Source organism: Chelonia mydas, chromosome 6 (assembly GCF_015237465.2).
Source record: "Chelonia mydas isolate rCheMyd1 chromosome 6, rCheMyd1.pri.v2, whole genome shotgun sequence".
NCBI classification, from domain to species: domain Eukaryota; kingdom Metazoa; phylum Chordata; order Testudines; family Cheloniidae; genus Chelonia; species Chelonia mydas.
Window position 1 is genome coordinate 56,642,707 of NC_051246.2, and position 23,899 is coordinate 56,666,605.

At 41.9% G+C, this 23,899-nt stretch overlaps 1 protein-coding gene across 5 annotated transcripts in view; it reads right to left on the reverse strand.

The window, feature by feature from the left end:
- LRRC4C (leucine rich repeat containing 4C) overlaps positions 1-23,899 on the reverse strand; it is a 921,733-nt gene that overhangs the window by 452,886 nt on the left and 444,948 nt on the right. For 3 of the 5 annotated variants that reach the window (XM_043548653.1, XM_043548656.1, XM_043548655.1), the window contains one exon: positions 19,929-20,018. The gene's annotated coding sequence lies outside the window, so the exon portion shown is untranslated. Of the gene's footprint in view, positions 1-19,928; positions 20,019-21,561; positions 21,947-23,899 lie in introns of those variants that run through there. The other 2 variants (XR_006291533.1, XM_037900073.2) reach the window with 2 other exon arrangements.

The following is a 23,899-nucleotide window of genomic DNA, read 5'->3' on the forward strand; positions in this document are numbered from 1 at the left end:
CACTTTTAGCCCTGGTGTTGCTTAGAGCTACTGCTTCCGGCCATCGGGTGGCCAAATCCATGAAAGTCAGTATGTACTGCTTCCCTCTGGGTGTCTTTTTCGGAAAAGGACCCAGAATATCCACAGCCGCTCACTGAAATGGAACCTCAATGATGGGGGAGTGGCTGGAGAGGAGCTTTGACCTGGTCCTGGGATTTTCCCACTCTTTGGTATACCTCACAAGATGGGACATAGGCAGAAACATCCTTGCCCATTCTCTCCCAGTGGAATGACCTCTCCAAAAGGTCTTTGGTCCTGTTCACCCCAGCATGGCCACTAGGATGATTGTGGGCTAAGCTCAAGAGCTTTTCCTCGTACTTAGTTGGAACTACCAACTGTCTTTGAGGATGCCAGTCTTCCTGGTGTCACCAGAAAGAGTTTCCTTGTATAAAAGTCCTCTTTCTACAACAAACCGGGATCGATTAGAGGAGTTGAGAGGTGGTGGGTTGCTCCATGCCTCCGTCCAAGCTTTCTGGAGGCTTTCATCTGCTTCCTGTTTGGCCTGGAATTGTTCCTTTGATGCTGGAGACATCAGTTCCTCAATGGATTGTGGACCTGAGCTTGGTCCCTCTGGAAGCGATACAGGTGATGGGGCTGTTTCCGTTGATGGTGAACCACTCTCCACTGGTGTGCTATGGGTTATTTCAGGCTCTGGCTGAGCCTCTGGTGTAGGGTCATCTGCTGCTGCTGCCAGTTCAGGCTTGGTGATGCCCTCTGGTGTTGGAGCTGTAGACGGTGTTGCAAGCGCTGGACTCAGTGCTGGCAATGGTTCTGGTGCTGGTTGCTTCACCAGTTTCAGTTCGGGGACTGGCTTTGGCTGGGTCTCTGGGACTGGATCTACTACGGCTGTTGCAGTTGTTGGCAGGGGATCCTGTTCCACCACCTCCATCTGGGTCTCTGGTAACACAGATGGGGCCCAGGTGGAAGGCTCAGGAACAGGGATAGGTGTGGAAGCTTGCTTAGTCTGGCTGCGGGTGACCATTCCCACCCTCTTGGCCAGCTTTACCTGGTTGACCAAGTCTTCCCCCAGCAGCATGGGAATGGGATAATCATCATAAGTCCACATTCCTGACCAGCCCTTGTACTGGACAGGCAACTTGGCTGTAAGAAAATCTAAGAGTTGGACTTGAAGAGTTGAATCATCACTTGGGCCTCTGGGTTGATTAAGTTGGGCTCCACTAAGGATTGATGGATAGCTGTCACCTGTGCTCCAGTGTCCCTCCATACTGTAACCTTCTTCCTGCCCACACTCACAGGTTCCCTTTGCTCTAAGGGTATCTGGGAGGCATCTAGGCCTGAGGACCTTTGGTGTGACCCCAGTGCAATGAACTGTAATCTATTGGGGTTCTTGGGGCAGTTGGCCTTCACATGCCCCAGCTTTTTACATTTAAAACATCGCCCAGTTGACTGGTCACTGGGGTGAGGTGGGTTGCTGGAGAATGGTGTGGTGGGACGATAAGGTGTCTGGGGTTTTCCTTGGGATATAGGTGGGGCCTTGGGTTGCCCCTGGTGATAGGGTTTTGTTTTGGGTTGCCCCTTCTGATATTTGCCCCAACTGCTACCAGTTTTTTTCTCTTCTGCCAGCTCCACCCATTTGGCTCCAATCTCCCCCGCCTCTTTTCAGTGGACATTCATTTGCACCACAGCACATTCTGGTTTCTGAGGTATAGGCCTTTTGTGAGGGATGTTGGGGCCACCTTCCTTTGTGAGAAAGTTGAAATTCTATCATGCTTCCAGTAGGATGACCAAAATGACACCGTCAATATCTCACCATTGAAACAGATTGCTATGTATGTCTGTGGACTAGAAGCTGTCACATATATACCATAAATGTGCCATCAAAGTAGCAATAGGAAATCCCTCAATGTGAATTTCTTCTTTCAGATAAGCCTAATATCTGGATTCTGAATATCCTTAACTTTTGGGTCTGCAAAAAGTGGGATGTGTTCCTTATGAGAGCAGGCTCCAAGCTCATGTAAGGAATTTCCTGATTCTAGTGGTGGTGGTATTTTTCCCTTTTTCCAAAATATTCAGAGATCATGATTTTTTTTTTTTACTGATTTGTCCATTACTGATAATTACTGGAAAAATATGATTTAACTTATGGCTAACTTACTTAATATTTGATATTAAAGATTGAGGTTTTTTTTTTTTATTCTTGCATGTAATTGGTCACATAATTCGCATGGTATTGCTCGTAAGTCATCCAATCAAAAAACAGGAATAATTCAGTTTTCAGTATATAAATTATTCGTTAACAGGATATTTCAGTATATAAATATTCATTAACAGGATGTTAATTTTTGTTTTTTATATATATTTTTTCCTCATTTTTGCAAGAGTTCTTAATTGACAAGATTAAGAATGCGAGTGTAGCAAACTGACAGCCTGTATTTGCTAGAATATCACGAATACTTTTTGTGCTGCACTTTCCCATTTCGAATATGGCACAATGAAAAAAATTTTTTCTAGATCAAAGGAGGAAAAACAAAAAATGCTGAACTAACTCTGAAAGTGACATAAGTTTGTCAATTTCATTCTTCTTCAAAGTGAAGAATGAAGAGGGTCATTCATTTCACATTTCTATCTCCTGAACTTCTCAAAAATAAAAACAAATGCAGCTGCAATGCAGCAAGCCTGAGCGGTCAGCCAAGAAACTGACAGTCTCTTCTGGGAATGAAAAATGATTGTCAGCATGAAAGATAGCTGGGTGAAGAGGCAAATCCCGCACTGTGTCTCAGTTTGCCTGTCATCATTTACTCATAAGGTCTGACCAGTTTGGGGAGGTATCAAGGGAGCAGCTGTCAAACTCAAGGCAGCAGGATTGTGAGGGGAGACTGGGGAGAACAATATAAAAACATCCCATTAAAATTATGATTGATCATGTCCTGTGTAATGGAGTCAAAGTGAACATCAAAAGTAGGCAAAGCGAGAAGGCAACGGTTCAAGGAAGAAATATTTAGTCACCCAGCCCAAGACTTTCAAAAGTAGGTAACTCAAGTGATGAGTTCCTAGCAGCAAGCACTGAAGTCAACTGAGATTTAGAAGTCTATTCAGCTGCTGTTTTAGGACATCACACACATTTATTTTTAAATCTTTAGATTTAAGATTAGCAAATCACAAGATTAGTAACTGGAGAATACTTGATTTTCTGTTTTGCAGGAAACTCCACCATTTTGATTTCCCCACAGAACAAAGATTTTTTTTTTCCAACAATCTCCCAGGAAACAAAATTAAAAACATTTCAGGTTGATCAAATTATTTTGTTCCCCTTTTGACTTATATTTCATGTTCTATTATATAATCATAGGACTGGAAGGCACATCAAGAGGTCATATAGTCCAGTGGTTCTCAAAGCCGGTCCGCCGCTTGTTTAGGGAAAGCCCCTGGCACGCCGGATCGGTTTGTTTACCTGCCGCATCCACAGGTTCGTCCAATCGCGGCTCCCACTGTCCGTGGTTCACCGCTCTAGCCCAATGGGGGCTGCGGGAAGGGTGGCCACCACGTCCCTTGGCCCGCGCCGCTTCCCGCAGCCCCTATTTGCCTGGAGCAGTGAACCACGGCAGGTAAACAAACTGGTCCGGCGCACCACGGGCTTTCCCTGAACAAGCAGCGGACCAGCCTTGAGAACCACTGATCTAGGCCAGTCCCCTGCACTCATGGCAGGACTATTATCTAGACCATTTCTGATAAGTGATTGTCTAACCTACTCTTAAAAATCTCCAACGATGGAGATTCTACAATCTCCCTAGGCCATTTATTCCAGTGCTTAACCACCCTGACAGAAATTTTTCATAATGTCCAACCTAAACCTCCTTTGCTGAAATGTAAGTCCATTGCTTCTTGTCCTATCCTCAGAGGTTAAGAACAATTCTTATCCCTCCTCCTTGTAACAGCCTTTTATGTATTTGAAAACTTATGTCCCCATTCAGTCTTCTCTTTTCCAGACTAAACAAACCCAATTTTTTCAATCTTCCTTCATAGGTCATGTTTTCTAGACATTTAATGATTTTTGTTGCTCTTCTCTGGACTTTCTCCAATTTGTCCACATCTTTCCTGAAATGTGGTACTCAAAACTGGACACAATACTCCAGCTGAGGCCTAATCAGTGCGGAGTAGAACAGAACAATTACTTCTCGTGTCTTGCTTACAATACTCCTGCTAATACATCCCAGAATGTTTGCTTTTTTTGCAACCGCATTACACTGTTGACTCATATTTAGCTTGTGATCCACTATAACCCCCAGATCCCTTTCTGCAGTACTCCTTCCTATGCAGTCATTTACCATTTTGTATGTGTGCAACTGATTGTTCCTTCCTAAGTGGAGTACTTTGCATTTGTCCTTACTGAATTTCATCCTATTTCCTTCTGACCATTTCTCCACTTTGTCCAGATCGTTTTCAATTTTAATCCTATCCTCCAAAGAACTTGCAACCCCTCCCAGCTTAGTATCATCCACAAACTTTATAAGTGTACTCTCTATGCCATTATCTAAATCATTGATGAAGATATTGGAGAACCAGACCCAGAACTGATCCCTGCAGGACCCCACTGAATATGCATATACCAGAGTTTGAGGCCAAGGAAACAAGGAAGGCATCTCCTGAAGAGTTGCAACCATGTCTTCTCCTCACACTTAAATCAACAATATTTTGTGTTGGACGATGTCACAAAAAGGTCTATCCCAGGGAAGCCCAAAGTGAGAAAAATCTTCCATAGAATAGGATCATTCAGCTCTAATTCATGATCCAGACAGAAATGTTTGCTCACTGTGTCTGCTACGGTGGTTTACAGACCTGGTAGACATACTGCCAAGATGTTGATTCAGTAGGTTATGCTCCAGTTCCAAAGTTTTATTGCCTTTGCACACAAGGATTTGAATCTTGCTCCTCCTTGGCAGTTGCTTTGTTGTCTAATGGGACTCTGCCTGTGTTACCCTTGATCTTGGGTAGAAAAAGTGGCTGCATATTTAGTGAACTGTTCTGAGCTCAAGTAGATTGATTTAAAGAGGAAACTACTGAGACCCCATGTGCCTTGTACTGTGAGGTTCCGAAGGTGAGCTACCCTGCCTGCTAAGGAGACATCTGTGGTGGTGATCTTTGCCGGGGGGCGGGGGGCACAGAATTCCCCGGCAAACATAGTGGGGCTCCTTCCACCATAACCTGAAGAAGTAGGTGCCGGGGTCAGGGTTGCATGTGGTTTCTCTGAGGAATTCCTGCATTTGGAGGACTCCGAGACGGGTACCAAAGTTGGTGCAGAAGGGGGCTTTTGTTGAGAAACCTCAGTGTGCAGCACACTGGAGGCTGCCTTTGCCAGTACAGAGATCTCAGTATCAGAAGAGGCAGAAGCCTTGCCAGTACTTGTACCAGATGCCAGGTCTCTGCTTCTTTGGTTGGGGGGCAACTTCTACCTCTTCTTAGTCCCTCTATTGTGGGATCTAGTTCTGTTCTTCTTAGAAGATTTCAGAATGTCTGAAGGTGGCCCCAGGTTTCTCCTCAATGAAGCTGGAGAAATGGAAGTTGCCCAGGCACACAGGTGGATGGAGGGTGACGTACCAGGGTGGAGGAAATAGGGGAAGAAATTGGGCCACAAAGTGGTAGCAGGTTTCAAAACAACAACATTCCATAAGGAGGAATTTGAGCCTTTCCTCAGCTTCCTGGATCTGCTCTTAAAGCCAATGCAGTCTTTGCACTTAGATAGAATGTGGTACTCTCCAAGAGAGCAGAAGCAGCTGGAATGTCCAAATCTGTGGGAAAAAGAACTACTTCAGATTTGGCAGGGCTTGAAGTCTGTAGTTTGGGGCATACCCCCTAAGACAGAAGGCCACAGGCAAAGAGAAGCAGCCCAGGTCAGATGTGAGGGAGTCACAAACACAAAAACAAAAAAGTGGGAGGGACCGCTGTCCCCTTTGACAGTTCTCAGGGTACACTGGAGTGAGAGTCACCTTATTATTTCCTGCTTCCATTTAGATGGAGTCTAGTTTGTGTTAATATCACCAGCCTGACAGCCACTCGATCAATCATTCTGCCACTGGCGATGTCAGCCCTGATTTTTGCTTTACAAGTTAACCCAAGGTGCACCCCAGTTCCCAAGTTTCTTTGAAGTACTCCTCTCTGATATCTAGCTCTGACAGAGGCTACTCATAGAAATTATGGATTCCCTGCTCCCAGAGGAACAGCGTATCCTGGTTTAACCTGAAGTCACCACTCCTGTATAATACACAGCACTTGAGAGCACTTACAATAAAACAAAAAAAAAAATGATTATGAAAAACTCCACTAGAAACAGAGAGTGATGTGAACAAATAGCTATAACATAAAACAAAAATCACAAGATACAAACTAGGGCCTACATTTATCAAGTTACCTTTCCTTAAAATAGTTTTCAGTCAAGAGTTCAGTTTGTTGCAGAGCTGGCTGACTTCACAGGAGCCAGGATCCAAATGTTTAGGAAAACACACCACCGTTCCACAACATGTCTCCTCATTGAATGGATAAAGAGTGTCTTTCTCCACTATGATATTCTGAATCAGTCTCTTGCCTTTATAACAGACTATGGATTATGTTTCTTTTTTTTTTTTTTTACCTCCAAGTGGTTTCAGTTGTTTGCAGTTGTCTTTTATGATTTTCCATTGACTGTTCTGTGATGGGGCAAAGGTAGACAATTGAGTCTTGCGTTACATTACCAGCTAACGAGGGATGAGTGGCAACTCTCCCCTGTATGAATAGGCCATCATCAAGTAATATCACTCCTAGGTGACTCCTTTTAACATTTAGATGACAAGGGCATACATTTCAATATAGTTACATTAACATATAGTTAAATACTACCCATACACACAGCATGCCATGATTATGAACATCAGTAAGCTGCAAGCTTTCAATAGAGACCTTACATGTTACTCTTTATGGACAAATACCCTATAAGCAATTTATTTAATATAGTGAATTTCTCAGGTTTGAGATAAGAGTTGTTTGCAAAGAATGGGGAACCTTTGCTCAAGGATGCCTTTGTCTCTCAAGCCCCCAAAGCACACATACTATGTGCAAAGAATTAATAAAACAATAAATAAAATTAAATTGAAATAAAATAAAAAAGATAAAAATAAGTAAGCTAGCTATGCTTGACGCTAATGGCGGTTGGAAAACTCCACCTCTAGCTGCAGGTAGTTGAGAAGGAACTGGAGCAGTGGTCAGCTTTCCCCTATATGTCCTTGTATTAGAGCATGAGGAAGATTAGGATGCAAGACTCTGTGGGCACTGCTACCAAAAATATCCAAACAAGAGCCAGCAGGGGCATGCACACCCCTAAAATGACAGCTACTTGTAGTAGTATCTATAACACTTCACTAACACCACCACACCATTTTGTGCTTCCATAGCACTTTCCTTCTGATGCTCCCCAAGCATCGAAAAACATTCATGAATGTGTCCCAACAGCCCCACTTTGAGGTAAATATCATCCCCATTTTACATTTGAGGAAACTGAGTAATGACGTGGTTAAGGGATTTTCACAAGGCCATTATGAAATCTATGGCAGGGCCAAGAAATAATTTATATCTGAATCCTAGTACTCGGTCATGCATAGTCTAGCCTTTGCATGCATAACAGATATGCATGTACAAATGTCCATTTAATTAGATCCCTAATTATCCTTTTACACATTTCTTCATGCACAAAATAAATAAAGGCCTTTCTGTGGGTCCAGTTATGTATCCCATAGAACAATGCTGGATACAGTCTCTGAGCTGCTGGTACAATAAGCTTGTGATGTTTATATCTGAAACCATTTTGTACCACTCGGGGAACTGAACTACAGAAGAGTTGTTTGTTTTCAAGTATCTTAAATCTCCTGCTCACTAGATTAATCATATGATAAATAGCTATAAATATAAAAATCAGCAAATACAGAATTTGTGAGCAACTATTCACACTGAGGTATTAAATGCTAACTGGAGACTAGATGCAAAAAATAATTGCCAATATTTTCCTCACAAATACTAAACCTTTAAGTACCAAAAAAAGCAAACAAGCACACAATTAGCAAACTGACAAAATATTCTCCTGAGTCCTGCCATCAGCTGCTGTTCCTGTGAATACTTTTTGCTGTATTAACCCATCTCTAGAATGGAACATGCTCCTTTCCCTTCTTGTTTCAGAATGTTTTGTGCACAGCATATTGACAGCATGTCAAGCAGTTTTTCCACTGTTAGAAACAGTTTATTTTAAAATCGTGTCACTGGTTGACATGCTGTAAAGGTGACTGAGTACTTGCAAAGGTAATAGGCTTGTTATTAACACCATTTGCTAATGAGTTACTGTAACATACCATACATATATGTCTCATCATTGCTGGCACCATTCCAGGTCTAAAATGTTGGCTAATATTCACTGCAGGGAATGTGTCTTAATTCATGAATATTGTAACTAGGTTGCATGCTCTAGTTGTCACAGTTTCAGGATAACTGCACCTGTATTCCTGCTTCATGGTCCCTCAAAGGAACAACTGAAGGTTTCCAGCTCCGATCTGTCACCTCTCTTGAGTAGAGACCTGTACCTCTCTACTTCTTGACCAAGGGTTTTAAGGCTGTACAGTTCCCTGCCTTACATTGCAATATCCCCAGCAAGCCACTCTGCCTGTAGTTTATTTTCTCACCAAGAGCACATGACCAGTGTATTGCCAGCAGTTATCAGTTACCACGCAGCTCTTTCTAAGTAAGCAAATTTATTCTTAAGGTAAAAGCATTTCAGAAAAAAAATATAATAAAAGTTCCTGTATGCAGGCTAAAACCTTACAAGAAGTCACCGATCAGTCTTATGGGGCCCTGTTACAGGGTTCTCATTCACTGCTACTGCACCTCCTTGTGTTTAGATTTGGAAAGGTGCCTCATGGCATTGATTGCCCCCTTCTGCTCGCTCTACAATAGTCTCTCCTAGTAACTTGGCCCTCTGATCAGAGCTCCATCTAGTCCACCCGTTCAGGGGTTACAAAGTCCAAAAGGACCACTATAAAATGCTTCTCTGGCCAGCAAATCCCTCGGCCTATGCCGCTTCCCGCAGCCCCCATTGGCCTGGAAAAGCGAACCGCGGCTAGTGGGAACTACGATCGGCCGAACTTGCGGAGGCAGCAGGTAAACAAACCGTCCCGGCCCGCCAGTGGATTTCCCTGACAGGCCACGTGCCAAAGGTTGCCGATCCCTGCTATAGCACCTTTCATCTAAGGAAATCTAAGCATTTTACAAACCTTTCTCACAACAGCTCTGCAACATTTATATGACTATTTCCATGTTATAAAAGGATAAAACAAGGAACAGTAGAGGTTAAATGGTCACACAGCAAGTCAGTAGTACAACAAGTATAGGAAAAAAATTCTAACTCTCGGCTCCTGTTCTAACCACTAAATATACTGCCCTCCCTATTGCATTTATACCAATAGCCTAATCAATGGAGAGAAAGTGAAACCCAGCATCATGGTCAAGTGTCATGGACAACAATGAGAACTTTGTAAAACCAGAGAATGACTGTGGCCCCAGCAAGTCTCCTGCTTTCCTAAAGTTATTTCAATTGGCTGGTTTCCTTCCCTGTGATTATCAGTTTAGAAACTCTTCCAATTCTTAAGCTCATTGATAATTTTTAAAACTTCAGTAACCATTTACCTTCCATTCATTCCTTGTTCATTTCAGAAATTCAGTTTGAACTGATCCAACCTTTTCCTTGAAATCCCAGGTAAAGCAAACATGTGAGGGTTGTTGGGGTTTTTTTTGTTTGTTTGTTTTTTAAGAAAACATACACCCGTAATATCTTATATTTTGTTTGCAATGTTAAAAAATGCTTGAAGAAATCTGGGAGTGCAAGCCTTTGGAAGGCCAATTTTTATTATATAATTCAAGGAGGAAAATCATAACCATAGATTTAAATAAAACAAACAAACAAAAAAAAAACCCACTTTCTTCTTTCCAAAATAAAAAAAAATGAATAGAAATTAACCAAATATTTCCTAAAAATAAACACTAAAAAAAATTCAATTAAAACAGCATGCCTTTGAATCCCTCTCTCTTTTCTTGTATTTATATTTTTCAAAAGTAAAACAATTATGTGTAAAATTCTATCCGGACCCCAGTTTCCTACTTTTTAGGTCAGGTTTTCTAGTTTTCAGTAACCTCTCTTGGAATTGACATTATTCATGACAAAAAAATGCCAGGAAAGTTTCCTGGAATGTTTATCTTCTCCACTAAAAATGTCCACTCTATTTCATTCAGAAACCATATAAAATCCTAGGAATGAAACCCCCGGGGGCGGGGTGGTGGGACACTCAAGAAAGCCAGAATAACTGCACTTGCCTTTCTTGTCTCCTATGAAGCCAGGCCTGGCTTCTGCCCTATGAAGATCAGGCCACTACTTTCAAAACAAAACAAAAAAAACAAAACCCAAAAAACCAAGACTCTTCCTCCTGTGAAAAAGTCTTGTACCAACAAACCTGAGCATGGGAAGAAACATGCCAGTCATGCCCTACCCCATCAACTTCTAATTTTGAAAAGCAATCTCCTGTCTCCTGGGTAAAAGAGCCCCACTCTACAAGCCTCACTCTGAGAGCCCAGAGCCCGACTCTTACAATGTTGTTTGTGCTGTATTTCCATGCAAATTATTCTCCACTTCCTCACTGTCTTATTTGTCAGCTCAGAGTATGTTTAGAAGCCCCCTTTAAATGGTTCTAGTTCTGTACCTCCAACATAGGGGACAATCATGCCAGGCATGCTCCTGTCCATTAATCCATCATCTGGTCATATCATTTTTCTGGTGTATGTGTTTTTTGAATGAGCTACAGTGATAGTTTGCCAAAATATTGATCGTATAATCTTAATTCTTACCCAGAAATATCTCCATTGATCTTGCATTGTCCTATTTCACAGGCTTCCTACCCTAAACTTATGATGGTTACAGTTCCCTTGGGTTCTCAGTCACTTGCTATTCCAGAGCTCTACTTTTGTTGTTCAACCGGTAAATGAGGCTTTTTGCACAGGTTGCTCTTTTTATCTGCAAAGCAGCCTGAACTCCTCACAGTCAGTGATGTTCACTTGCTACCATGTTTTTAAAAGGTAAGATGAAGACTCTCTCTTTTTAAGATTGCATTTAGCTGAGCTCATGTATAATCCTTTTCAAAGTGTTCAGCGCCTTAGAATGTTGTTTGCATGATAAGGCACTTTACAGATGAGCCAAACATGAACATTATTAGATTTGAGGTTGTTCCTCAAACACTGCACACGAGCAAATGCTCAGGGCAGCTACACAGCTCTCTTTTGCCCAGAGAACTGAGCATGAGGATGGGCTGATGCATTGGCTGTCTGCAGCAGTCAGAAGGTTCAGGAAGCAGCCTTCCCCAACCTTGGACCTTTAAGCAGAACACTGTTCTGTAATGACCCCATTTGACTTAATGGCAGCACTTTATACTATGAACTGATATGTGATCTCAAGCAGATGCTAGAGGAATCAGACCCCAAACACTATATCCTGTGGTCTGAGAGGATATATGAACGGACACAGAACATTGCTTACTCCACCTGACAGCAGTTACTTCTTCTGCTCCAATGTTGATAACAGCCACTTGGGCAATTTGGACAGAATCAAACAGACCATGACATAAGACTGTAAGACCCTTGGGTAGGAACCATAAGGTTTCAATTGTCTGAAAAGTGCCAAGCCCACTGCTGTTTGATGAATACATTATAATATGAAATGTTTCATGTCAGCTGTGAGCACATGCTCCCCGTAACAAAGAAAATGCCATCAGGCTCAGGGGCTAAGACACTAAAAAACATAGTTATGGATTTTTAAAAAATCCATAATAATTTTCAAGATTCTATTTTTCATGTATTTATTTTTTTAAGTAAAACAAAACATCACAGTTGGAACACCAAACTGTCTTCCTCATCTAAACAGTGCAAATGCAGCACCCTCCAGCTGGGGTTGTACCAACTAGCATCTTAAACTACACAGTGGTCAACCCACCACATAAACTTGACTAGATGAACTCTCTCAGGTGCTTTATGTATGTATGTTTATGAGCCTCTTGGTTATGTCTATTGAAATTAAAGGACATTGCGCATTGCGAATGATTCAGATATCAGGTGACAAGACTGTAAAGCAAAACAGAAGAATCATGTCCAAACTCTGTGGCAGTTTGTAGAGGAGGAAGACCTCATGTCAGGAGCAATCAAGTATATCACCCAAAGCTATCTTGCACTGTGTTTTTAGATGCCTGGGGAGTTATGTGGACACTGGGAATTAAATGAGTTAATAATAAATATGGTATAGCCAGAAAGAAGTTTGTCTATGTCTGCCCTCCATGTCGCTTCCCGTTCACAACACTATGTGGACACACTTGCAAAGGCACAGCTCTCCTGGCTTGGCAGCTAATAAGGGCATCTGTTTGTGTAGGAAATCCAGACCTGCTGTTTATATTTTTGACTCCTTCTAGCATACACTAGCTGAATGCTTTAATTTTAGACATGAAAGTGCAAACATGATAAGGTGATAGATAACTTTGAATATATTATAGTGAGTGGGGAAGCGGAAAGAGTTTGTGTTTTGTTTTTAAACAAGACATTTTCCCCTCCTTACCATTCTGTCCAATAATCATAAAGTAAATTATAATCGTTAGCACTTACATATCACTTCTCTCATTTGTAGGTCTCATACTGGTTATTACCCACCTTTTATGGACCTGGAAACTAAGACACACTGATTTATCCAAGGTCACACAATGAGTCAGTGAAAGATTTGAGAGTAGAACCCGGAGCCACTGACTCAGTCCAGTCAGTGTCGTAACAACCGTGTAATACTGAGGAACAAGCACTGGATAGGGGAACATAAGATATGCAGACTCTGGAACCAACCACAAACTTACATCAAACATGAATCCACTACACCACCCACAGCCCTCGAGCACATTACCCAGGGAGTGCAGCAGTGAATGGCAGACCAATGAGGAACAGCCTTCTCTTTCTTCTGCGCTCAGGGCTGGCCTCCAGCAGTGCAGGACTGTTCTTAGACAGTAACTTCTTTATTCAGCTATCCCTTTGCTTCCATTCACACAGCTGAAGCGAGCACCCAGATTTGGACAGTGCTTTTCACACAAGTTCATTGTGATGAACCTTAGCAGGACCTAACTTATACCACAGACAACAAAGCTAGTACTATGCCTCATAGCATTAAGATGATACACCACTTGAAGACATCTGCATATCGTAAACCAAGCAGAGAGTTCTTCTCATAGTTCCCAGCAAGATTCCCCACAAAAAAGTAGCAATGTTTAGGACCAGATCCTCAACTGATGTAAACTGCCATAGTTCCATGGAAGTGATTGCAACTACGCTGGTTTACACAAGATGAACATCTGGTCCTAGGCAAGTTGCTTTATTAATCTAAGATTCATTTCAGTTTGTGACTGAACTTCCTACAATGAAAGACAGGCACAAAAATCACCCTCAAAACAAGCAGAAAAGACTACCTGCACTCTCTATTGGACAAAATGTGTATTTTGCTGTGGCCAGCCTGTATGATCTATACCATATTTTCAACTGTACAAGTGTTGTATTTTTTTTTAAAAGGTCTTGGAGAGCTTCTGACGCCTGTGTGAAAATCAGGCATTTGGAGAGCATCAATCCTGCAGAGCACCAAAACAGGATTCCTAGGTTTAGTTCCTATATTTGGCATTGACCTACCTGATATAGTCACACTACCATTTTGGTAGCGTAGAGGGGTCCACTCACTGCAGGAGAGCCTCCTCATGGCCAGGCATAGCATAGCAGCTGTATCCTCATATAGCTTCCCCTACTGATGGCTGTTCCGTCACTGCTGTGATCTCTCTTCCCACAGCTTGACCCTTCAGCCAGGTCACACGTTAATCCACCCCTTCTGGCGTAACAGAGTCCAACCCAGCTATAGTTCAATGACCTTACAGGAAGTCTTCTATCAGCCTCTGGGCTCCATTATCTTTATATCTTTTCAGACGGTTTCCTCTCCCCTTCCTTGGTGGCTGGTAGGGGAACCCAGGCCCACCCTCTACTGTAGGTTCCAGCCCAGGGACCCTGTAGCCGGCATCAAAGATTTGCTCCCTCAGACTCTTTGATGTCTCTCAGGTGCACTACTCTGCCCCCCGATAATGACTGCAGACCGACTGACTTACTCTAACGTGTGCACACACAATCTCTTTTTCTCTGTGCAGCCCCCTTTCTGCTACAGACTTTGTGGCTTTATAACCACTACCTAGCCCCTCCACAGCTGGACTTAGTTATCCATTACACCTGGCTCTCTCTGTCTCGCAGGTACTGCCAGGTATGTTAATTGGCCTCAGGCCCACTTTAACTCCTTTAGGGCCTGTGTGGGGTACACACCCCAGAACAGGTATCTAAAGTGGAATGAGGGGTATAAAACAGGCGACACATAGGTACCCAAACTTTTAAATGAAGTCTGATTGTTTAGAATCTTAAGACTTCAGAAACTACCTCCCCTGCCTTGTTTTTTCCAAAGCCAGTAGGGAATTTTTGAACAGAGCTTGCTGGGGTCAGAAAATATCAATTTGTCAAAACTGAAACTTTTTGTGGAAATGTGTCACTTCTGATAAAAATTTCTCAGGTCCAGAAGGGAGAGACCCCCTCACATAATAGCTATGTGGTAGGTGTTCACCTGAAATGAGAGACTCCCAGGCTCTGCCTGAACCTGGGTCTTCCACTTGCCAGATGAGGGCCTACCCATGGAGCTATTGGCTATTCTGAAATAGGTGGGTCTCTCTTTCTGCCCCCACCCCATATCTTTTTCTTCCTCCCGTCCCCTTATGTTTTTCCCCTCCCCCCAACCATTTAAATGGTCTGAGTTTCATTCCTCACTGGAATGAAAACAAATAATCAAACCACAACGTTTTCCAGAGATTGGAATTCTTGTTTTCTGGCCAGGCCTACTTTCTTTCTTCATGGTTCATTCAGCCCCACATGCTTAAAAACTCTGAATGTAAAGGCAACGTAAAAATGCCTTTTGTGACTACTTTGATACTTGGTTCACTCAAACTGAAGCTCAGTGTCCTGACTGAAACAGTTTGCTGCAGATTAAATAGAAACTACTGGTATGTTGAGATCAGCTACTTCCAGTCTTAGCCAAGGAGATATTTGAAGTATTTTACGACTATTGCCCTGAGACAGCTTGTGGCAGCTCTATGATTCTCTTGTCCAAATTGGTTTAGACACATTTCAGCAAATGGAAGTGATCCATTGTCAGGTTCTTTTTGTGCAACAGTGAGAACATCTGAAGCCACATAGCTGGTTTGATTAATCTCAAATGTCTTTAGTGTGACAACAGCTACATTCGTCTTTACAGTGTTTGATAGAAGTTACAGCATAAGTCAAAGCTAATGGCAAGCCCGGCCAGGAATTCAGAAGCACAAACACTACAGATACGGAGTTCATTATTGCAAACATTGGCAAATCTCATGCAGAGTGAGCATTCTGCTAAGTGTCTGAAACTGCAGTGTTTATCTGAACTACCCCAATCACTTAATTCTGCAATATTTGGTTGGAGATCTCATGACATTTCACATAGTTCCTGCTTCCATTCAGAACACTCACTCTCTATAGATATAGATACAGCTATGTGTATATACAAGCCCATCCACCCTGTTTATGGAGGTGGTTTCAATTAGATTAACTGAAGAAACTTGTAATATATTTACTACATGCCTGTGCAATCAGTTGCATGCTTCAATTTATTTATCAAATGCCAATGCTCTTTATCGTATATTTATGACTACATCACCTAATCACTACTCCATCTCCCCAGGATTTACTCTAGCATTCCAAATCCAGCTTGTTTACTCCCTGCAATCACACACACACGGTGAGATCTTTACAGTTGGATTTGAGGTTGACAAGACATCTGACTTTACAGGCAAAGGGATATGGAAGTATCTCAAATAATAATAATATCTACCTCAGGAGGGCGAGGAGAGTAATTGTTTACATAGTACTTTGAGATGGCTGGATGCAAACTGTAACTCAGTGGTAATATGGTAACAGCTGCCAATATAACCTCAGTCTAAGTGAGAATTAAAGAAAATAAGAAAGAAAAGAGAGGAAAAGCAAACTCTCTGTGGGAGCTGGTGTGTGTTTCTGGTGTAGCTGGATGTATCAGAACACAAAATATCAGCTGCTTCTCTCCATTTACTATAGTAAAAAGTATAGTAGACAGAAAACAAGTCACAAGAGATACATACACAACAGGAAAGATATAAATTATGGCCTCTTTCCTTCCTCAGTAAGGAATGTACAAGAGAGGTAGGATTCTTTGGTTGTTTGTATTTAGACGAAGACAAACTAAGTTCCTGGGATCTGAGCACTCTGGAATTTTGGGATAATTTAAAAGTTGTATCAAACTCCTTGATTATCCTCTCACTCTAACCAAAAGCATTCTGTCCAAACAATCAGAGGGGAAGTTCAACTCCAGAGCCTTTGCTTCTTGGCTATATCTCTGATATTTAGGAAGTGTGATTGTGGAGGGGGCAAGTGGATGAAGTGTTTCATGCTGTATCTTCAGCAACAATTGCTTACAATAATAACCAGACCAAAAAAAAAAAAAAAGGATGCTAATGCACATATAGGAGTATGAATCCATATATTAACAGCAAGAGACCATATTATTATTCCTGCAAAACATGTGCCTGAATCGCAAGAATTCAAAGGCACTTCTGTTTCAAATGACTTTTTAAATAGTATGATTTGTCTAACATATTATTAAGGGCTCTTCAGAGGAAAAGGGGAAAAAATGGACTAATAGCAAAGAGCCTATTGATTGAAGTGTAATTTCTATTATCACAGCTAAATTGTATTTCCGCATGCAAGCTGGAGCCTCAGTAAACAGAGATTATTTTTGCATGGGTCCCCTTAAACATATTGTTGCTCATTTCTGTGCTTTGTGTTGTGCCCATTTTATATTAAAATTGAAAACAGTAGTGATTCATGTACCGATACAGAATGTGATGTTTTTAATTAGAAGCCATTTCTCTTACAGCCTCCTGCCATCACTTCTCAATGCATTCAATTTAAAATGGCACTGTCAATATAAAAACCCATTTGAAGATATTCCTTATATGGGTTCCCACTAGCACCACCCAAATTGTTGAAACTGAAAGTATTTTTAAAATGCTCAATGGCAGCAGGGTTAGGCCATTGCCGAAAGTCAGTGGAAGTTTTAACATTTATTTAGCTGGGAATAAAGATTTTGAAAATCCCAACACTGGGGTATGTTTAATTATCTTGTTCATTTTTTGGGGACTTCACTTACAGTTTGTCTACATTGCAGTTTGTATAGACATATCCACATTAGCTGTACTCTAGGTAGCTCACGAAAAAAAAAGACACGAGGACACAGTGACACAGGCTTCAGCCTAGACTGCACGATCCTGCCTGACCCCTCTGGATACACACATGCTGGTCAGCCTGTGCTGAAACCCATGCCTCTGCATCCTCACATCTATTTTTGTTGAACTAGCTAGATTACAGCTACCACAAGTACATGCACATGTGCCGCCAGAGGCAGAAATTTTGCGTATAGGGTGTGAACAATGTGCTCCACCCATTACACTTGCTTCCACTGGTGCCCTGGCTCTGCTGTGTATTCTGATACAGAAGTGGGGCATGCCCCTCTTTATCTCTGCATCCCTCTTGTTCTTCTGTTCCTCAAAGGGGAGCAGGAGCAAGTAATCCCTCTGCAGCCCAGAGGGCAGAGGATGAATGGACTGCTACTGCATGCAGCTATGCAAGGGGATTGCGACGCTTCTTGTTCAACCCTCCACCCCAAGATCCTGTAGTCAGTAGTTTCATTTTTATTTTTAAATTGCTCTATGGTCAGTTTTACTCATTCTAGAACAAGAGTGTATTGGGTTTGAGACATCAGCACTGTAGTCAGTTTTTAAAACATTAACTTTTAAAATAAATGGTAAGGACATTTTTAGTGAACAAACTAAGTTTTGAAAATCTATTTTCTCTCCAAAACAATTAACATTTTGAACTTAAACCACATTACCACTGATCTTTTAAACACATTTTTGAACAGAAACATTTTGATGTACAGATCAGACTCATGAAAATATTTGTTTTCCTCTGCAATCTAATCTTGCATTTATCATGAATGAAACTATAAATATCGTCAATATTCTACTTAAAGGGACGAATCTGGATACCACAGACAGATAGTTGAATGACTGGTTGCAAAAGAACTTCAATGAATTTAGCCCTTATTTCTTTTCATAAGTCATCTGTGAACAGACCAACTTGTACTAATTAATTTACTACTCATAATTGTTTGAAATGTGTTTGTGAACAAATTTTAGCATATTGGTTGTTTACAAACTTTACAATTTGGCTACTCACTATTCTGGAATAGTAACTGGTCATTTAAGTCACATAGTATCATTTCTACTCTCTCACTGGAGCTTTTAAAGCACAAGAATAACTAAAAGAATTATAAGCAGTGAACAGCAACTATCAAACAACAGTGAATCTTTTTGATTATGCACAAAATGCTTTGCAGTCATGATAATTTGGGTATTATAAACAGGACAAACATCCAGTTCCCAAGTATTTGGGTGAGCAAAACCTGTTCTCACAAATGTTTATGAATACTGTTGATGGGAACGGGGGCAGGAGGGAGGTAAACAAGAGTATGAACATAGTAGAACCAAGCCACTATTCAAAATTCAAATGAAATTTCACAGACAAACTTTTTGCAGAATCTTTTTGCACCGGAATCTTACACTGGACCTATATCAGACCAAAAGGGCTCTAGGCAGGGACGTCCAACAAATATAGGGAAAAAAAAAAATCAAGAATTACAATCCCACCAACAGCAATATCAGAGATGATTTGGCTATTCCAGACTGACCGTGCTTAGTGCATATTGCAATGAGACTTGGAATAAATGGCCTTTTGTCCTTCCCTGGTGTATTAGTACATTAAACCTGAGAAGGTCATTAATATTACTTAGGATCTTCTCAGAGCTGAAAAGTTTAATCAAAGTTTACATCACTGGCTGCCGCTCTGTAGCTTAGTTTGTAGCATTCCTGCTACATAAAGGTCAAGATGATGCTATTTTTGGGCAAGAGAATTAATAGCGAGGTCTATCTAGACTTTGACCAGGCAGGCTCTGTATAATTTTCTCTAGTGCTTAGTTTTATGAATTATCATAAATCCTGGCCTGTGTTGTCATGGATTCTCCCTGAGCTGAGGTTATCTATTGCATAGTAGCATGTGATGAAGACTAATGTTTATGAGTGAGGCTAAGAGACAGCATCCTCAGCAGAGACAGAATTCCCACTGATCACCATGAATCTAGTATGTTATGGCCTTACATTCATGTTTCAGTTGACACACAAGTCAGCAGCACTGACAGAGGTCCAGAAGAGGAGGGCTAGTTTCATGGCTTGCTGCCTCCATGTGTTCCCTAATACAGCTTACCTACGGGGCTGATTCTTGAGGAAAAACAATTCCCATTGACGTCAATTAAGTCTGAAGACAGAAAATGAATAATTAAGGAGGATTCCAAAGCGAGTTTATCTTGCAGATAGACCTTTTAAATTTAATTCCTTTTAAAGGAAAATTGGGGCTTTCACTTGCTTATCTCACCTAGAAGAGACTGTGTACCATAAGGTATAAGGCAAAATTACACTAAAGGAAACAGAAAGGCCTGACATCTGACAGAATTTCTCATATTATTTTGGGTGCTGCTATTACCCAAATGCTTTTTTTTTGAAATCTCTAACCATTAGCTCTTTGGGTGAAACCAGTCACACCCGTTAGCCTAAACTCATATGCTATCATCACTAACATAAACCCATTGAACTTACATGATGTTCAGACTATCCAATCGAATGTCAGCTTGTTTGGCTCCCACATCACTAAACTATCTTGAATTCTTGCAAGAGAGAAATTCATTTCTGGAGAAGACAAATAAAAAAAAAAGACATTAAGTTAGACTATTGAAGATTGCACATAAGTGACAAGCACTGAAAAACAAAACCTTCCCAATTGACACATCTATGGGGGAGTAGGGAGGAAATCACAATGTAACAAAGAGAGTAGGGTTTTATTATTGCAGCACTTGTACCTCAAAATTGACACCATTTTTTTTTCATATGTAGAAAACAAGGAATTTTGACTGTGAGCAGTTTTTGTTTGGTTGGTTTTTTTTTTCTCCCATGAGAAAAAGATTATGCTTTACTAGAAAAAACGAGTGTATTTTCTATTGTGGCAAAACACCTCCATTTTACAGGTTTGCTGAGGGCCATGAATCTGTGCCATTATTGTCACTAAAAGGTTGTTTCCCGATGAAAATGAGGACATTTCACCTTGGTCAATATGGACAGAAGGATTTGGAGCAATTTGTTTGAGTGGTACTCCAGAATAACACCTGTTTCTACACTTTTGTAATGGCTACCAATAGGAACAAACGAAGAAGAGGGAAATTTGAGTGGAGTAGCAAGCCAAACTTCTACCAGTGAAATCTAATTCACTTTGGAATGGTCTCCCTGGGGAAATGGTGTAAGCCTGACCACTTCAACTATACTGGACAAGGCACTAGTAAGTATGTATGTGCAATAGGATTTTCTAGAGGGATCAGCATTGGCCTAACTGCTCCGACTGAAGGCAAAGGTAGCTTTACCATTAACTTGAATGGGAGTAAAGTTAGAGCAGTGTTAAGAGCTTTTGAAAAATCCCACCCATAGAAAATAACCCTGCAGTGGAAGTGACAGTTCTCAGTTTTAGGCAGAGTTCCTTTTTGGTCACTCCACTGGCAAAATCGGATAGCTTTCCAAATATAATGTGGTATAGGCTTCACTGCTTAGAAGACTTTAGTAACTTCAAACTGAACAATATCATAGAAAGAATACACTGTTGAAGACAATGCACTGGATAATCAAATAGGCCTGTCATCTCTAAAGTCTACGATTGAAATACAAAGAGATCAGTGTTGCCATTGGATACTCATGGAGTGGAAGCAGGTAGTGTGATACAGCTCTACAATTTTGTCAGCCCTCCATGGAGCTATGATTATGACATATTAGATCTGTGTAATTATTAAGAGATGCAGACTGGCTTTAAGCAGTTTGAGAGCAAAACTTGGCCCTGTTACAATATTAACAATTCAGATATATGAACCTGCGCTCCAACTGAAGTGAGCTAATGATATTGGTGTTACAGAGGGCACTCAGCCCTGGAGGGACCCATTGTGTGAAGGCTAGCCTGTTATCCTTCACACCTTCTGCCAACCCACTATGGAACAACTTCAGTTTCCCCTAAAGAGCTTTCAGTAAGTTCAATGAACTTTTTCTGTAGTGAATAGTGCCCCCTCTATGAATCTACTTTATTTAGCCAAAGGCCAGACCTGGTACACAAGCAAGACTTAACCCCAGTATCTAGCTGGTGGGAAAAGAGTGTGGAAAAAGGGGGGCAAGTAAATCTTTAGTCTGTCTACCACACCTGAGTCCATTTGTCTGCTCCTTCCAAGCTCCTTATTAGTAAAGTCCTTTTGACCAGAGACCCCTTTCCGGAGTCAAGTCTCTTGCCATCACCAGATGAAGGGCTCCTTTGCTGAACACAGGATCCCCACTTAGGTCAAACTACTGCAACTTGTTTACAGAGCAGCATGTATTGCCTCTGCAATCTGATCCACCTGCTAAAAAGTCTTTCTGCTCAAGTCAGGTCTCTCCTAGGTGCTTAGCATTCTCAGCTTTCTCCCCTTTCAGAACCTCTTCCCTTCAGAAGTGCCCTTCATAGATTTCCTTTTCTTACAAGCTCCCTACCCAGCTCCCATAAGAAATACATCTCCTTAGGAGCTTCCTGTGTCTAAGAATTTGCTGACTGAGCCCTCATAACCCTCTATGAGGCCCATGTTGCCCTTAGCTAATTGACTGCTCTTCAGTTACCTAGGTAATTAACTACTCAAAGGAGCAGCTCATTCTCCTTAGCAGAATCTATCACAGGTAGACTGGGTGCCTTATCCCATCAGTTTTAGATGAAAAGTACGAGATGGTTACTAAGTCAGGAGGGCCTGTGGCTGCCCTTCAGCTCTACAGGAGAGACACCTGAGGGAAGGTCCAATTGTCTTTTATAAGGCTTTCATTCAAGGAGAGGGGAAAAAGAAGGATGTAGAAGAAAAGAGAGTTGGAGGGTAGAAAGAGGTATTGGAGAACAGTTTAGGGCAGTGGAGAAGGGGCTTGTATTGCAAGTCTGGGAGTGGAAGAAGGGCTTCCCTGGTAAGCCTACTCCATCAGGGTTAGTTCTTGCAACCAGTAAACCAGAAGGCTCCTGTGACCAGGTCACAGGGGGTGCAGGAGGACTAGTAGTTTGGAGAGGTTGGGGAAGGAGACCCAGGAGAAGGTGAAGGGCTGTACTGCAGTAACGGCTACAGGACTTGGGGTAGAAGAACAGGCATCATTAGGCAGGGTGGTTGCAGCAAATTTCATAGTAGAACAGGAGCAGCAACAAAAGCAGGGGGTGTTGAAAGAGGACAGGGGCACAAGTTAAGCCCCTTGCTCACCTTCCCCCCCCCCCAGTGGTGGGAATTGAGTCATGAGATCTGGCAATAGCAGCTGATGCAGAGGACAGAAGAAGTAGTGGGTGGAGGAGACTGGCTCACAGTGCCAGAGGAATGAGGCTAGTGGTGAAGGAAATTATTACTCAAACAGAGCTTGGTTTGAGGGCTGTGCCCAATAGAGGTGCACATGGGGCAGAGGAAAGTGTGGGGGTTGGGATGAACTAGAGTACAAATAGAAGTGGAGGAGGAAGGGGGGGGGGTTGGAGATGATCAAATAGAGGCTAATCTCCTTGATTAGGGAACAAGCATTTCCCAAGTAGCAGGGAAAGAATCATTAAAAAAATAAAATTAAATAAACCTGAGGAGACAAATATGAGAAGTGGAATTTTACTGCTTGGGCTCTCTGGGACAGCTTCAGATGTCAATGTAGTACAGACTCAACAGCAGCACAAGGAACTGCCTGGGTCTTCTCAGGAGTTGAGGCCATTAGTGTGGAAGAGGACACTAACCACCATTGGGGTGCACTCAGACACCAGGTTTCCCATTACTAAGGGGATGATGTGGGGCCGGAGGCACCTTGTGTAAAGATATTGATGCAAATGAGTGACAGGAATAGTGGTCAGCAGTCAGGGAAGGAGGGAGGAATGGAACTGGGGTGAGAGTACAGGGTCAGATAGCTGGAGATGGGTGAAGAGGGACGTATTTTGTTTGCTATATATTTCCCTAATACCACCAATGCCAGAGAGATGTTTTAACAGAGATTGTTATTTTAAAAGGCAGAGGTTTGTGTCTTTGGACTTTGTAAAGGCAATTCAGCAGCCAGCGGTGAGAGATGGACCTCGGTTTTCACAATAATAATCTGAGGGAGAGCTTTTGGAAGCACTATGGGAAGGTTTGTGGTAAAAAGGCTTAGCAGCATGCTTCTTTAACTGTACCAGTCATAAATAAAGTCACAATTCTCTTTAGAAACAATACAGTTCCAATCAGTTGAGGCCTGGTTAAGGCAGGAGACAATAGTTGCAAAGGGAGGGAAAACATGGGAACTTGGTACATGCATATCAGGAGAGACCGAAGGTGGGTAGAGGACAGCAGTATTGTGCGGGAATAAAGAGCCTCCTGTAGGACTGGGGAGGAGGCAGCTGAGAAGGGAAGTAGAGGAGCAAAACTCCAGTGACCCTGAGAGGGAAAGATTGCTGGAGGGAGAGATGAGGATGATTTGATGCTAAATAAGTAACAAGAAGGGTGGGAGTTGGGTGAGCTATCCCAGTAGACCCCCAATAG